Raw genomic sequence first — 17,432 nt, forward strand, 5'->3', positions numbered from 1 at the left:
TGGTGGAGGGAGTGAAGATCGAAAGGAGTAGGTAAGGAAAGATGGAAGAGTGGAAAGGTGGAGTTGGAAGTGGAGTAGGAGGTGGAGGACGAGGTGGGGTAAATGGAATAGAGAAAGCTAAAGGAGGAGATGAGTAGAGAAGGTGGAGGGAGTGAAGATCGAAATGGAGTAGGTAAGGAAAGATGGAAGAGTGGAAAGGTGGAGTAGGAGGTGGAGGAGGAGGTGGTTGAGTAAATGGAGTAGGGGGGAGTGTTCCTTGGCCTCGTCCTGTGTTGTAGTGGAGTGTTGACTTTCCTTTGTGTTGCTCGCGTGTCAAGTGGAGGAAAGGAGGGAAGGAGGGAGGGACCGAGGGACAGACAGCCATAAAGAAAGAGGAAGAGGAGGTAAGGAGGGAGGGAGGGAAAGGAGGGATGGTGAAGGAAGGATGAGACGAGAGAGATAAGAAATTAAAAAGATGGTTGCAACACACACACACACACACACACACACACACACACACACACACACACACACACACACACAAATGACACACATTATTATTTTTAAAGGTACAATAGAAACAAACAAAAAAAAAAAAAAAAAAAAAAAAAAAACAGCGGCTGATGACAGTGAGAATTTCATGTCAGTCAACTTGTCAACACTGAAAGAAAAAAAAGAAAAAAAGAGGAATTGGCAGCTGAGAACGAATGAATAAAAATGAAGAAAAAAAACAATTATTCTGTCTTTTACACACACACACACACACACACACACACACACACACACACACACACACACACACACACACACACACACACACACACACACACACACACAAAGACTCATTATTATCATCATTATTATAGCAAAAGTGACATGAAAGCCTTAATACCAAAAAGACGAAGGAAAAGTAATTAAATTTGACAAAAGTTGAGATGAGAGAGAAAGAGATGAGGGTACTAATGGTCATGACAAACAGACAGACAGACAGATAGAGAGACAGACACACAGACCGGTAGGCAAACACACACACACACACACACACACACACACACACACACGAACAGATAAACAGACACGGACAGACAGAAAGACAGACACATACATCCAAACAAAAAGACAAAAACAGACAGTTGTTAAATATATAATTATGAAAAAGTTATTATTGCAAGAGTACTGACTGACAAGCGCAATCGTAAATGTTACATGGACAGCGCTGACTGATGTTGGCGTTAATACCTTTATCGCTAAACCCTCCGATGACGCAAGATTAATATTACATAGACGTCAGAGGAGGTAAAAAAAAGCACATATTTTGATCCGCTAACAGAACGCGAAAATATTACCGCTGCTAAAACAGTTGGTGACAGGAAGAGTATTAATATTATTTTTTTATCGTCATTGGTACTACTACTACTACTACTACTACTTCTACTATTACTACTACTACTACTACTACTACTACTACTCGTGCTGAGGTTCTTGTCCCGTTGATGAAAGAAAAAACGTAAAATAGATGAAAAAAAAAGTTGCCTTAGTACATGTGTGTGTGTGTGTGTGTGTGTGTGTGTGTGTGTGAACCAAATATTGAAAAGACAGTAACATCTTGAATAAGCGTCTGTCTGGGAGGCATTTCTCTCTCTCTCTCTCTCTCTCTCTCTCTCTCTCTCTCTCTCTCTCTCTCTCTCTCTCTCTCTCTCTCTCTCTCTCTCTCTCTCTCTCTCTCTCTCTCTCTCTCTCTCTCTCTCTCTCTCTCTCTCCCCTACCTGCTTTCATCCATCTTTCATCCAGTCCATTAGCCCTCTACTTCCCTTTCCTCCGTTGTGTTTCCTCTCCATCTGTCCTTCCTTCCTTCCTTCCTTCCTTCCTCGGCCTTCTTATCTCCCCTCTCTCCTTCCCTCCCTCCCTCCGAGCTGTTCACTTCCTCCAAAAAGTGTGTGCGTTTTTTTTTTATTGTCTTTTTGTTCTCTTCCCTTCAGAGCAGCATTGAAGGGAGTCTCAGGGGGAAGGGTCTGTCTCTCTCATACACTCTCTCTCTCTCTCTCTCTCTCTCTCTCTCTCTCTCTCTCTCTCTCTCTCTCTCTCTCTCTCTCTCTCTCTCTCTCTCTCTCTCTCTCTCTCTCTCTCTCTCTCTCTCTCTCTCTCTCTCTCTCTCTCTCTCTCTCTCTCTCTCTCTCTCTCTCTCTCTCTCTCTCTCTCTCTCTCTCTCTCTCTGTGTGTGTGTGTGTGTGTGTGTGTGTGTGTGTGCTAACTTGTCCCCTTAGTTCATCTGTACATTCCTCCTCCTCCTCCGCCTCTTCCTCCTCTTTCTCCTCCTCCTCCTCCTCCTCCTTCTCCTCCTCCTTCTCCTCCTCCTCCTCCTCCTCCTCCTCCTTCTGGGGCCATTTGTTATCTGGTCCAATCACCTTGTCGTCCCCTCGTTAAGTAACTCATCCCCAGGGGAGGAGGAAGGGGAGGAGATGGGAGGGGGAAGAAGGAGGGACATCCACTCCCTTCCTTTCATCCTTCCTTCCCCTTGTCGCTCCTCCCCTCGTGCCCTTCTGTTCTTCGTCTTCTTCCCTTCTGTACAGCTGCAATTTGTGTGTGTGTGTGTGTGTGTGTGTGTGTGTGTGTGTGTGTGTGTGTGTGTGTGTGTGTGTTTTAGAGAGAAAAAAATAAAACTTGCTGATTAAAAAGTGCAGCATCAAAAGAACGGGAGAGAATTAATCGTGGAAAAAGAGTCTGCGAGTAATCAAGTGTCTTATTGGTTTTGAAGGTAAAGGTAATCAGTCAGTCGGTCAGTCAGTCGATCATTCAGCTCGTCAATCAGTCGGTCAGTCGGTCAAGCACGTCTCTCTGTTTTAATGTTTGGCTAATTGATTTTTTTTTTTTTTGTTTTGTTTTGCTGTTTGGAGATTGTGTGCGAGTTTGAAATAATTTTGTCTCTTTAATGGCGGTCGTTTATTCATTCATTCAGTCAGTCAGCTAGTTAGGCAGTCAGGCAGTCATTCAACTAGTCAGTCAGTCAGTGTGTAAACCTCCTTCTCTCAACCAGCTAGTATTGCAGTGAGTCGGTCAATGCATCAGTAAGTCAGTCAGTCAGTCAGTCAGTCAATCAGTCATTTTGATAAACTAGTCAGTAAACCCGTCAATCATCAACCAGTTAGTCTTGCTTCAGTCAGTCAGTCAGTTAAACAGTCAGTCACTCAGTGTGTGAACCTCCTTCTCTCAACCATTTAGTATTGCAGTGCATCAGTAAGTCAGTCAGTCACACAGTCAGTCAGTCAGTCAGTCAGTCATTTTGATAACCTAATCATTAAACCCGTCAATCATCAACCAGTTAGTCTTGCTTCAGTCAATCAGTCAGTTAAACAGTCAGTCAGTCAGTCAGTCAAGGAGTCAGAAAGATGATCATTTGGATATTTGATTAGCAAGTCATCCAATTAAGTCAAGATAGAGAGGATGCTAATTATTTTCACACACACACACACACACACACACACACACACACACACACACAGAGAGAGAAGCAATTTGTCAAGCGTTTAATATGGCGAAGAAACTGCGAGAAACATTTATTTGAACTGACACTTCTCAGCTGTTTCCATGCCCCCTCCTCCTCCTCTTCCTCTTCCTTTTCCTCTTCCTTTTCCTCTTTTTCTTCTTCTTCTTCTTCTTCTTCTTCTTCTTCTTCTTCTTCTTCTTCTCCTTCTTCCTCTTTTTTCTTGCTCTTAGACTTGCTTTCCCTTTTCCTCATCGAACTTTCTCCTTCTCCTCCTCCTCCTCCTCCTCTTTCTAGTGTTTCGTTTTACCCTTGTGAATATTTCGTGAGGCTGCCTCTCTCTCTCTCTCTCTCTCTCTCTCTCTCTCTCTCTCTCTCTCTCTCTCTCTCTCACTCTCTCTCTCTCTCTCTCTCTCTCTCTCTCTCTCTCTCTCTCTCTCTCTCTCTCTCTCTCTCTCTCTCTCTCTCTCTCTCTCTCTCTCTCTCTCTCTCTCTCTCTCTCTCTCTCTCTCTCTCTCTCTCTCTCTCTCTCTCTCTCTCTCTCTCTCTCTCTCTCTCTCTCTCTCTCTCTCTCTCTCTCTCTCTCTCTCTCTCTCTCTCTCTCTCTCTCTCTCTCTCTCTCTCTCTCTCTCTCTCTCTCTCTCTCTCTCTCTCTCTCTCTCTCTCTCTCTCTCTCTCTTGTTCTTTCTTTCTTTCGTTCTTTCCTTCTGTTGTTCCTGCGTTCTTTATTTTTTTATCATTGTCTTACACACACACACACACACACACACACACACACACACATATTTGGTTTAGATGAGGCATATGAAGTGAAGTCAAGGAAGAGAAAGGGAAGGGAAGGGAAGCCAAAAGGGAAATGAAAGGAAAGGAGCAGGGAAATGAAAAGGAAGGGAAAAACAAGGGAAATAGAGGGATATAGAATGGAATGGAAATTAAGTGAAAGGAATAAGTAAAAGAAGAGAGAGGAAAATACGAGAAGTGAAGGGAAAGAAAAGGATACAAAACAAAACTAAAGGAGAGGAAATGAAAATGGAAGGAAAGGAATGAATGAAGGTGAAAAGAGGTGAAAGAAAAAGGAAAGAGAAAGGAAAAGGAAAGGAAGGAAAAACTGAGAGCAGGAAAAATGGGAAAATGATAATGGTGGACGCAAGTATAATGAAAATATGTGTGTGTGTGTGTGTGTGTGTGTGTGTGTGTGTGTGTGTGTGTGTGTGTGTGTGTGTGTGTGTGTGTGTGTGTGTGTGTGTGTGTGTGTGTGTGTGTGTGTTAGACCTATGATATTTTTCCTTGGGTTTATTTTTTCCTCTTTTTCTTTATCATTTCTTATTTTTTTTCTCCGTCAATCTCATTTACAGTATCTTCTACCCGTACAGAACTTGAAACGTTTGCTGTAGTGGAATTCTTCTTTTCAGGTTAATAATAGAGTTGAATAAAATCTACACTTTCACCCCTTTCATTTCTCTTTTTTCCCTTCTCATACTCCTTCCTTTCATTTCCTTTTCATTCCATTCTATACAGCTCTATTTTCCTTGCCTCTCCCTTCCTTTTCATTTCCCTTTTTCTTCCATCCATTTCCCTTTTGGCTTAACTTCCTTTCCATTCCTTTCCCTTTGACTTCACTTCATATTCCTTAGCTAAACCAAACATGTGTGTGAAGAGATTAAATTAAAATAGAAAAGAAAATATCCGAAATGAAGCATACTTGGCCATGATACCTGTTGATGTTGAAGCGCCCTCAAGCGAACCTACCTGTGTAAAAAATGGTAATATTAAGACGCAGGGAGTACCTCTTACACCCGAACAGCAGCAGATACACCTAGACAGTCTTTTAAATTGTATATACTCGTTTATTTCGGTAGTTTCTGTTAGGTGGGAGTGAGGGAGTGAGAGAGTAAGAGAGTAAGAGAGTAAGAGAGTAAGAGAGAGAGAGAGAGAGAGAGAGACTCATAACAGCACACACACACACACACACAGTACAATGCAGTTACAATATATGCCAAGTTGGAATGTGATATGAGAGTGTGTACGTTATTCATTTCAACGAGGGAATTCTTCTGGGAACCCGAAGTCATGTTTGGGAGTGAGTGAGTGCGTGCGTGAATAATGAATGAGCGAATGAAGGAGTGCATGACTTGAGTACGTGTGTGAATGGATGAATGAGTGAATGAGTTGAGTGAATAATAAATGAGGGAATAAAGGAGTGACGAGTACGTGTGTGAGTGGATGAGTTAAGTGAATGAAGGGGTGACTTTCATACGTGTGTGAGTGAATAGGTAAAGTAGAAAAGGAAATAGTAAAGTAGGGAGCAAGGGGGGAGTAACTGAGTATATGTATGTGGATGAGTGAGTGAGTGAGAATAAGTGAGTGAGGGTCAGAGGGACATAAGGCTTGAAAGTAAGTTAGTATGAGTGAACGGAATATTGAAGGCGTGAATAAGTGTGTGTGTTGGTGGACTAGCTTCAGAGTGAGTGAGTGTGTGTGAGTGAGTAAGTGAGTAAGTGATTAGCCTCGTCCAGGTGTGTTTGACAGACTACATATATAATTTACACACCTGCCTACCTTCCTACCAATACCAAAGAAGGAAGAAGAGGAGGAGGAAGTGGAGAAGGAGGAGAAGAAATTACTATTATACTATTACTATTATACTAAACTACTATTATACTATGATTCAAGTCTTCAAGTATCTAAAAAAGTTCAATAACGTCGATTACTCCAAATTCTTTGAACTGCAAACCAACTCAAGAACTAGAAATAACGGTTTACCCATTCAGTCGAGTCGATGTAACACAGACATTGGAAGGAGTTTCTTTTCAAACCGAGTCATCCGCCACTGGAACAATCTTCCCTCAGAAGTAGTGAATGCGAATACCATCAACTCCTTCAAATATAGAATCGACCGTCATTTCGCTGCGTCGGGAGTAAACTGAATAACGAGGGGCTTCCATCTGCTCCTCAATATCGAGGTGCTTTCATCTGCTCACCAAGCCCCAAGTGGCGATCGAGCAGATTAAATCACCCAAGCGGGCGACCTCGTAATGAGCCAATAGGCTTTCTGTTGCCTGCATTTCCATGTTTCCATGTTTCCTCCTCCTCCTCCTCCTTCTCAAGATGTTAATTTTCCACACGTTTGCCTGTGAATGCGTCTGTTTTGACTCTTCATCCGACTCTCCTTTGGCACATCCATCAGGGCGGGAGGTGGAGGCGAGAAGTGGATGAGAGGAGATGGAGGAAAGGAAGAGGTGGAAGGTGAGGAAGGAAGGAGAGCAATAATGGTGGAAGGAATTAGGGGAAGATGAGGAGAGGAAGGAGTTGGAGGTGTAATTTGAGGAGTTTAAAGGAGAGAGAGCATAATATGGTACTGTGCAAAGGAAGGAGATGATTAATTTATGCTCAGGTAGTGATATGGTAGAGTGAGGGAATAAGTTATTTTTTTCGGAAGACGGTATGGAGTAAGTGGATGAAAGCAAGTGGAGTTTTAAGTGGAAGGAGACTCAGAAGTTAGTGGATGGAGTGATGGAAGAAGATTTGAAAGTGGAAGAATATGGATGAAAAAAAGAAAAACGAAAGTGCAGGTTATGATAATGGTGGCAGTAATAATAATAATAATAATAATAATAATAATAATAATAATAATAATAATGACAATAATAATACCACCCACTCCAATCAAATAAACCAGAACCCTTTATCTTATTACGCGTGTAAGTTAATTAACACTATAAAGGTACAGTAAACACTCAAGTTGCTTCATTATACCTCAAATGTTCTAAAGCTTCCTTTTTTTCACCTATTCGTTTATTTTCCATTCCCTGTCATCACCCTTTTCACCTTTATCTTCATCCATGCAGTGATTTTTTTCATATCTTTGCCATTTTTTTTCTTTTATTTGTATCCATCTTGTCTGCTTTCTTTCTGTCAACATCCACTTCTGTCATCCTTTTAATTTTTTATCACTATCATCATCATCCTCATTTTCATTTCCCTCAACATCTAGTATTAGCATTATTTTCCTTTTTATTCCCCTCCTCTTCTGCGCTGCATCTTTTATATATCGGTCAAACGCATCATCTACTTCTATCATCACTTTTACTATCATCATCGTCGTCTTCACTTCCCTCAACATTCAGTATTATCATCCTCTTTCAAGCTTTCACTTTCCTCATTTCCGTAACGTCTTTTTTAAGGTTCAAACGCAATAGCCACTTCTTCCATCTTCATTTTTACCACATCATCATCGTCGTCATCCTCTCTTCCCTCAACATCCAGTACTAGCATCATCTTCGTGTTCATCTTCTTTCCACATCTTATCAACATCATTTTCTGGGTCAAACGCATCTTCTTACCCTCTGCAGCATCAGCGGTCACCAGCATCCCTTCAGCACTCATGTCTCCATCTCTCCTTCCCTCCCTCATGGCCATATTACCTGGACAAACATTTTTTTTATGGTTCAAATGCGTCTTCCTTCCTTCCGTTACTTTCCCTCACGGTCATCGGTCACTAGTACTTCCCTCACCTCTTATGTATGTCGCTTCTTCCCTTGCACATGACTATCACCTCAATTCACCTCAAAACGCCTCATCTCACGTCTGTTTCTCCCGTCACATCACGTTTGAACACATAGACACACGTTTGGTTCACTGTCCATATTTTTGTCCGTCACCTCAAAGCTATATTTCCTTCACCATTCTTCCTGTATCCATCTCCTATTTCTCTCTTTATAAACCTCCATCACCACTACTTGCGTCTTCTTCTTTCCTTCCATAAGACTTCTAACAAGGCATCTCATACCATACCTTCCATCACATCTACTCTCTTCATCTCCTATTTCCCCGCTATATATAACTTCACCACCACCCACGTCCTCTCCATTCCTTCCCCCAAGCCTCCTCTCACCTCAGCGCACCTCATGCTATATTCACCTCCTTTCCCACCTCCTCCTCGTCACATCACCTTCCAGCGCTGTACATTTCTCTCTCTCTCTGTGTCGCTGTGTGGTCCCTCCCTCCCTCGCCGCCTTCTCCTTCTCTGACGTTCTCCCACATGTGTTACTTATCATCGACATCGTGTTCCTCATCCCGTCTGCTGCCAGCCTGTATATATACACACACTCTTGCCTCGTCGTAGCGTCGTATTTTAAGACATTTCATCGCCCAAGAACACTAATTTGACAAGGCTTTCGTAGGAGTTGTGGGCATTTCCAGGAGTAGTTCTATGACCTTGGTGATAATGTGACCCTTCCTCTGTACCATGAACCTGTAGAAACACTCATTAGAACCCGATTGACCCCCTCTTTGACCTTTAGCAATAGATAATGTGAGAAGCGAAAGTGTCTAAGAAGAAGAAGAAGCCTCGACTTTCCGACCGCTTCCAGGTAACGCTGACGTCCCTCTCCTGCTTATGAATGATATGGTTGGTTGGATAGTTGAGTGGGTGGCTGGTTGCGTTACTTAATGGAACCTCTTACTGGTTCTCTTGTATATCAGTTTTTTTTTTGTATGTGTGTTTGTTAGGTGTTTTTTCTTTTATTCTTCTTGCTATTGCTTTGACCAGTACGAGATATTCTTTTGTTTGTCTTTAATGTATGCTGTCTTTTTTTTTTCTTCTTTCTTGATTTTTTTAACTGTTTTTTCTTGTTTTTCTTGTTCGTGTTGTTTTTGTTCTTGCTCTTGTTCTTGTTATTCTTGTTCTTTTCTTCTTTCTTCTTCTTCTACCACCACTTCTCTTCCTTTTCAACGGCATTACAAATTCAACACCACGAACCCATCATGATTATTACCCTTTTAATAATGCAAAACCTTCTCCACCTTCATAATAAGTAGCTCCACATCTAACCTAATCCATCATTCACAACCTTCTATTATTAAACTTTCGCATACTACTCTCTCGGGAACTGCCATTCATTCTTTATTCATTCCCAAGCGGCTTCACCATAAACAAAGGCGAAGAGAAAAAGAATGGCTTCCGCTTTATTTTTCTTTGATTCGGTTTTTCTACCTCTTGCCCGATTCATGTCCCTCGTCCATAGTCAATGCGTGCCCCCCTGAGTGCCCGGCTGTACTCTGTCCTTGTTTCTCTGTCTTTGGGTCGTATTTTTAAACATTTCGTCGCCCAAGTTCACCGATTTGACAAGGCCTTCGTAGGAGCTCGGGTCATTTCCAGGAGTAGTTTTATGACCCTGGTGGTAGTTTTACCCTTCTTCTGTACCGTGAACCTAAAGAAACACTCATTAGAACCCGATTGAACCTCTCTTTGACCTTTAGAAATAGGTGATGTGAGAAGCGAAAGTGTCATAATACCGGCCAATTTGTGACTCGCTTTACGAATACAACAGCCACCCTGAATCTCCTCATCGTGTTTTTCTTATTCATTGGAAGTCTTATGCAGGTCTGGTGTATACACGATGTTCCTCCTTTATATCACTTAACACTGAAAGAAGCATAAAGTGTGTAAAGTATAAAGAAAGGAAGGGAAGGAAAGAAAGGGAAATGAAGGGAAGTGGAAAAGGTATAAAGAGTAGAAAGTGTAAAGGAAAGGAAGGTAAGGAAAGGGAGGTTAAGTGATGTGAAAATAAGGGAAGGTAAAAGGGGAAAGAAGAGGAAGATTAGGAAAGACATTACATTCGTTTATGGATTTCTTAGCACTCAAAATCCTAAAACAAAAGTATAAAGAAAATAAAGGAAGGGAAGGAGAGGAAGAGAAGGGAAAGGAAGTGAATTGCAGGAAAGGAAAGAGGAGAAGAAGAGGACGATAAAGACATCACATTCTATTTAATTTATCCGTTTATTAATTTCTTAGTATTCAAATTCCTAAAAAAAGTATAAAGAAAATAAAAAAAAGGGGACTAGAGGAAGAGAAGGGAAAGGAAAGTGGAAAAGAGAAGGAAGAAAGGGAATTGCATAACATTCTACTTCATTTCATCCGTTTATTAATTTCTTAGCTCTCAAATTCCTAAAAAAACTATAGAATAAAGAAAATAAAAGAAAGGAAGGGAAGGAAGAAAAAGGAAAGGAAGTGCAACGAAGAAGAGAAAATGGGGAAAAGAAAAGAAAGAAAGGGAATAACATCCTATTTTATTTAATTTCATCCGGTTATTTATTCGTATTTTTATTTGTACAATTTTTTTTCCCACCTTGAAGAAGAAAGACCAAATGTTACGAAGCAATAGTTACCTGCCTCCTTGTTAGTGAAGAATATAAGCACCTTTTGCTATCCATTCAATTTAATCCGATTATTGTTTTTTTTTTTATACATATTTTTTCCAGTAAGAAGAGACTACATATCACCAAGCATTAGTTTCCGGTATGCTTTTGTTATTGAGATACACACACACACAAAAAAAAAACTTCCTTCGCAATCTTTTTTTCCGTCACCCATGAGCATGCACCACCAGCTTCGAAGGATCAAGACTCATTTCAAACCTTATTGACGTCACTTTCGATACTGCTCCTGTCCTCTGTATGATTGGCAAGCCTTTTTTCCATCCCTACACCTGCACCTAAACTGAATCTTTCGCTGTAAAGGAAGAAAATGACAGGGATGTGGAGTTGGATATAAAAAAAAAAAAATGACTCCAACTCCGACTCAGACACTAGGGTCGGTATCATAAGACACATTTGTTTCTCACATCAGCTACTTCTAAAGGTCAAAGAGGGGGTCACTCGGGTTCTAATGAGTGTTTCTTTAGGATCACGGTACAGAAGAAGGGTCAAACTCCACCAGGGTCATAAAACTACTCCTATAAATGCCCACACCTCCTATGAAAGCCTTGTCAAATATGTGTTCTTGGGCAGTGAAATGTCTTATAATGCGACCCTTAGCTAGTAGGGTCGCATTATATTCGCTGCTTAAGTACATACAATGTTGACAAGGCTTTCATTAGGTTAATGAGCATTTCCAAGTACCCTTTTTCCATATATAGCTCATATGAGAAGCAAGTGTCTTATAAAACCAACTTTATTTTTTTAGGTTGCGACTCCGACTTTGGCTCCTCTCCCCTTCCCCCTTCCCCTCGTCAGCAGTAAAGTGGTAGGCAAATCAAACCCCGCCACGCCCTAACACACTACACCACATCCAGCAACACAACAACATCACAAGTGTCGTAAAGGTTTCGGAGTCGGAGATATTTTTTACCGACTCCGACCTCGACGCCGACTCCACACCCCTGAAAAATAAAACCATAAACAAGAGGTGACCTACATTACATTTTGGTTTTCAGCTCTTCTACGGCAACATGCGACACTTATTTTCCTCTGTTCATGGTTCTGTGTCCTTGGAAACAGTTTTATTCCCGGGTGTTTTTTTTCACGAAATTTCTCCCCGCGAACATTTTAACATTTTCATCCTTTTCATTCGTCAATCCTCTTAGCCGAGTTTTTACATTCGGCGTAATCTCTTCTCGCTCCTCAAGCCGCTTCATCCTTCCCTAACAATCATTCTCTCTCTCTCTCTCTCTCTCTCTCTCTCTCTCTCTCTCTCTCTCTCTCTCTCTCTCTCTCTCTCTCTCTCTCTCTCTCTCTCTCTCTCTCTCTCTCTCTCTCTCTCTCTCTAGTACACACACACACACACACACACACACACACACACACTTTTATCTCATCCGTTACAACCAATATTGCAACCATTTCATATTTATTTTTCCTCTCCCTCCCTCCTCCTCCTCCTCCTCCTCCTCCTCCTCCTCCTCCTCCTCCTCCTCCTCCTCCTCCTCCTCCTCCTCCTCCTTCCCAACCTCACGCACCTGTTCACACTTCACCTTCCGTTTACACACAGGTTAATCTTGAAGCCGGAAAACAGAGGAAAAAAAAACCCGATAAAATTCATGCCTCTTCTTTTTACCCACTCCAGATTAGTTTTTGCCATACTCGGAATACGCATATAAATAAATCGTTTCGGCGTTCGCTTTATTTCGTTGGCAATGTCTGTCATGCACGCCTCTTTTTTTTTTTTTCTTACTGGAATCTCTTCATATTATTTACTTATTGTTTTTTCTATTGGCGTTCTGCTCTGTTTTTTATTTACTTTTACTATTTCTTTATATATTATTGTTTTATTTATTTATTTGTTTTTTTGAGCAGACGCGTTTTCTCCTTTCATCTTTTCCTTCACTAATGATGATGATGATGATGATGATGATGATGATAATAATGATAATACACCTTTTTTTACCTTCTAACGTGTCTTTCCTTCTGTGTTGCAGGTGTGTGTTGCTGTGTGTTGCGTCTAACTGGTAGGTGTTATGTGATTTCCTCTTTATTCTCTCTCTCTCTCTCTCTCTCTCTCTCTCTCTCTCTCTCTCTCTCTCTCTCTCTCTCTCTCTCTCTCTCTCTCTCTCTCTCTCTCTCTCTCTCTCTCTCTCTCTCTCTCTCTCTCTCTCTCTCTCTCTCTCTCTCTCTCTCTCTCTCTCTCTCTCTCTCTCTGTAATCTGATTGTCAACGACATAAAGAATTTACGCGTTCTTTGTGTCTTCCGATGCGAAGGTGTACCTGACCCACCTGTTGATGAGAGAGAGAGAGAGAGAGAGAGAGAGAGAGAGTACTTATTATATAGAAACAAAGTAGTTTGTATTTTTCTATTGATTTACACACACAAAAAATGTTGTAAAGAAAAGTAGACAAATGAAAAATGAGTTAGAATAGATGTTAGAGGAGGAGGAGGAGGAGGAGGAGGAAACAACATGGAAACATGGACTAGCAGGCAGCAGAAAGCCTGTTGGCTCATTACTAGGCTGCCTGCATTCAGTGATTTAATCAATCCATTTGCCATAGGAGTGGCTTGCAGGGAAGAATTAAAGCACTTGTGTACCTACTCTTGGGAACGTTCAGTTCACACCCGTTGCAGCAAAGTGGCGATCAATGCGTTTCTTGAAGGAGTTGATGGTCTCTGCGCTAACCACTTCTGAAAGAAGGCTGTTCCAGTGGCGAACAACTCTATTTGAGAAATAACTCCTGCCGATGTCGGTATTGCATTGGAGGAGGAGGAGGAGGAGGGGGAGGAGGAGGAGGATAGTAATGGAGACGAACAACACACACAAAAAAAAGTAGATAGAGAGAGAAAATTGCGTTAGGAGTCTGTTAGGCAGTGGAAAATTCACTCTCCCCATTTTCTCTCTCTCTCTCTCTCTCTCTCTCTCTCTCTCTCTCTCTCTCTCTCTCTCTCTCTCTCTCTCTCTCTCTCTCTCTCTCTCTCTCTCTCTCTCTCTCTCTCTCTCTCTCTCTCTCTCTCTCTCTCTCTCTCTCTCTATCTCTCTCTCTCTCTCTCTCTCTCTCTCTCTCTCTCTCTCTCTCTCTCTCTCTCTCTCTCTCTCTCTCTCTCTCTCTCTCTCTCTCTCTCTCTCTCTCTCTCTCTCTCTCTCTCTCTCTCTCTCTCTCATCCTTCATCCCCACCATATCACTTTTTTTTCTCCTTTTTTTTTTTTCCTTTGTCAGAAATAAACTTCATTGCTAGATGCTCTGTCTTCAACCCTCTAACCACATGGTTATTGCCCGCCCTCGCTTCCTCATCTCTTCTCTCACTCATTTTCCTCTCTCCTCTTCCTCCTCTTCTTCCCGCCCCCTTTTTTTCCTCCGTTTACCTTTTTCTCCTCTTTCCCTTTTCCTCCTCCCTTCGCCCCTTCCTCCTTTTTTTTCTCTAGCCGTTTTTTCCTCTTTCCTCTTTCCCTTCCTAACTCACTCACTCACTCACCCGCTCACGCACTCATTCATTAGTTTACTGACGCATTTAATTTTCCTTCCCTGACTTCCTGCTCTATTTTGTTTTTTATTTCTGTCTATTTCTTTATCTCTGTCTTTTATCTTTTTTTTTTCTTCCCTTCTCCTTTCTCTTCAAGTCTTCTGTCACTCCTTCTTTTTGTCTTATTTCTTTCCTTTCTTTCCTCTCACGTACTTTATTTCTTCCCTTTCTCTTTTAATCTTTCTCTTTCTCTCCCCTCCTCCTCCTCTCCCTCCAAGTCTTCTGTCACTCCTAACTTTTGCTCTATTTCTTTCCGTTCTCCCTTCGCCTCCGTCTTTTTTCCTCTCATCCCTTCCTTCCTTAATTCGTTTTCTCCTCGTACTCATCCTTCGTACACCTTTCCAGCCCTACTCTTTCTCCCCCTTCGTTCGTTCGTCAGTTTGTTTGTTCTTTTATTCGTTCTTTCCTCGTCTCTTCCCTTCCTTCTTTCGTTACTTATATTTAATTTTCTTTCTCTCCTTCCTTTTTTCTCGCTTTATCTCTCCCTCCATCATTTTCAACCAAAGGTGCAATTAGGACATACCCTTTAAATTATGTGAGAGAGAGAGAGAGAGAGAGAGAGAGAGAGAGAGAGAGAGAGAAAATATGGCTGTTTTTGCGTCTTGTTGACATTCTTGACGCATCTGATAAATTAGATTCTGCTTGTAATCTCATCCTCTGGCGTAAGGAAAAGGTGTGTTGCTTTGTGTGTGTGTGTGTGTGTGTGTGTGTGTGTGTGTGTGTGTGTGTGTGTGTGTGTGTGTGTGTGTGTGTGTATGTGTAGCAATCCGAAAACATCGCTTATTATCTTAGTCACAGGAAAATTTGAGTTCATGGTACGTACTTTTAAAACTGTGACGGAGATGAGCACGGAGGCCACGCGTAACTGTAGAGTATGCCCCCAACTTTACTTCACCCTGTAACTGTTTTAAATCATTCTTACCAAAATGTTGTGTGTGTGTGTGTGTGTGTGTGTGTGTGTGTGTGTGTGTGTGTGTGTGTGTGTGTGTGTGTGTGTGTGTGTGCAGGGATTAAGTCAGAACGCCCGGAACCTCCGTGTCTATCCTGCTTACCTTCCTGCTCTTCAGCGAGTTTTCATTGAGGTGTCCTGAGCTTCCACCTGTGTATGTTGTCTTTTCATTTTTGTAGATTTCCCCTTCTCAACCTTTCATGGCAACACTGTCTGGAGGACGTTTTAAAGGCTTACCAATTTAGGCCATCTTCAAATACATTACAGGCAGGAACTAGTAGCAGCACTCAGTAAAAGAATGGTTCAGTATGTTAGATAATTTGACGTTATTGAGGGTGCTTATATGTGATTTTACCAAGGATATACATGAAGACTTTTATCTTGTACCAAAAATCAAGTCAATAAACGAAGGACTCAATAAGTTAGATGATAAGTTCCATTACTAAGGTTGCATTTTTTTTTAATTTACCGTGGAAACATGAAAATTTTGTTTATGTTATGGTTAGGTTAGTTTATGGTTATCTTCAAGTACATTACACGTGGCAACTTGGCTGGAGGCTGTAGCAAAACTAGAAACGAGCATTGACGTTTTTTTATATAGAAATAGAAGGATGATCGAGCATAAACTGTGTCATGTTGAGAGGTATTAGATGTAGGTGTGAGCATTCAAAGTATACAATTGACGTGATGAATTATTCTTCTGTGAGTGAGTTGGAAGTATAGGTTTGCTCATAGTCATGTTTAAAATTGTAATAGACCCCCCGCGAGTACCTATTCTCTCAGCCCTCGTGATGTGTGAGCTCCGGCATTTATCGAAGCGTAATCGGTCCCTTGTGATTGAAACGTAATACCAAAAACACTTAACGTTGTTCTTACGTAGATGAGCCACCAAAAGAGAAGGAAAGAAAAAAAGGCTCAAACATATTCTTTCAATAGTGCATGCGAGTGAAAAAACAAACGAACCATTATTTGTAGAAAGAAAAAGGCTCACATTTTCTATTGATAGTGCATGCGAATAAAAAAAAACTACCATTTTTTATTTTACGGGAAAAGATGACACAAGCTTTAAAAAAAAAAAGCTGAAATATACCCTACTGATGTTCTTATTTCGATCGACCATAACCACCAACACAAAACAGACTTACATATTTATTTTTCCAGTGCATGGGAATGAAAACATTACAACTAACCAATTTAATGGGAAAAAAGAACAACACAGGCTTAAGGAAAAAAAATATAACAAGAAAAATGTACCCAAGATGTTGTTTCTTGATAGACAAGAGAAATTAATACGAAACAGAGACCAACAGAAAATGACATAAATACACTTCCTCGGCCATTGACAAGCCGTGTACGCCGTGTCCTTCCTCATGGCGGTGTTTTCAACCTCGCCTCGTCATGCTAAACATAATTCCGTCCCTTTAATAGCTCGTTTGAAGGGATGGGGCGTGTGTGCATGGCTGGTGGTGGTGGCGGTGGTGGTGGTGGTGCTGGTGGGGCTGGACTGGTAATATTGTGGCGCCGTTGCCGTCTGACCAGCCATCATCAGCCCCATGAAGGTGTGTTGATGAGCCTGGACATGGAGCCTCATTATGACGGGCAGGTGTTCCAGGTCGGCGCGGGTCACCTCTGATGGCCTCGTCCGTGTCCTGTTGTTTTCTTGCTTGTTTATTTGGTCGTTTTGGTTTTGTTATGTTTGAAGTGATGGTTATTTTTTGTTTTGTTTTTTTTGTTTTGTTTTTTTGCTTCTCTGTTGTGTAAAAGGAGAAGCTTATTATTTTCTTGATCTTGTTTGGTTTTCTTTTTTTTTAGGTTTAATGTGATAGTTTTGTTTTGGTTTGTTTTTTTGTTTCTCTTTTGTATTATTTGTAGGAGCTTTTTCTTTGTTCTTCTTGCTGATGTTTTTGTTCTTTTTCTTGTTCTTCTTGTTCTCGTTTTTCTTATCCTTTTTATTATTATTATTGTGGGTATGTGTTTGTGTCCCTCCGTCTTTTCCGTTCTTGTCTATTCGTCCTTTGGTAAGACTCGTACAACTTAAGGAAAAATATCGTTTCCAACATTCTTTATCACTTCACCACTTAGATTTCATCCAAACATCTCCACTCGCTTCAGTAACTAATGGTGCATAGCGTGGCCTGGCCCATTTACCAAGATATTCTCTAAAGGCTCTGCGTTTATATTCCGTTCACTGCATTGATATATATTGTGCTTTCCCTGTTCTTGCACACTCTCTGCTCTGGAGTGAGACTGAGCAGGCACTCCCTCGCTGCCGAGTACTAGGGGCCGGTAATTGA

At 41.3% G+C, this 17,432-nt stretch overlaps 1 long non-coding RNA gene across 1 annotated transcript in view; it reads left to right on the plus strand.

Annotated features, from left to right (window-relative positions):
• Nucleotides 1-17,432, plus strand: part of LOC126991355 (uncharacterized) — a 97,918-nt gene that overhangs the window by 20,994 nt on the left and 59,492 nt on the right. Inside the window, exon 2 of the long non-coding RNA XR_007745439.1 lies at nucleotides 12,658-12,687. This is a non-coding gene — a long non-coding RNA (uncharacterized LOC126991355). The remainder of the gene's footprint in view (nucleotides 1-12,657; nucleotides 12,688-17,432) is intronic.

Source organism: Eriocheir sinensis, unplaced genomic scaffold (assembly GCF_024679095.1).
Source record: "Eriocheir sinensis breed Jianghai 21 unplaced genomic scaffold, ASM2467909v1 Scaffold264, whole genome shotgun sequence".
Lineage (NCBI taxonomy): Eukaryota > Metazoa > Arthropoda > Malacostraca > Decapoda > Varunidae > Eriocheir > Eriocheir sinensis.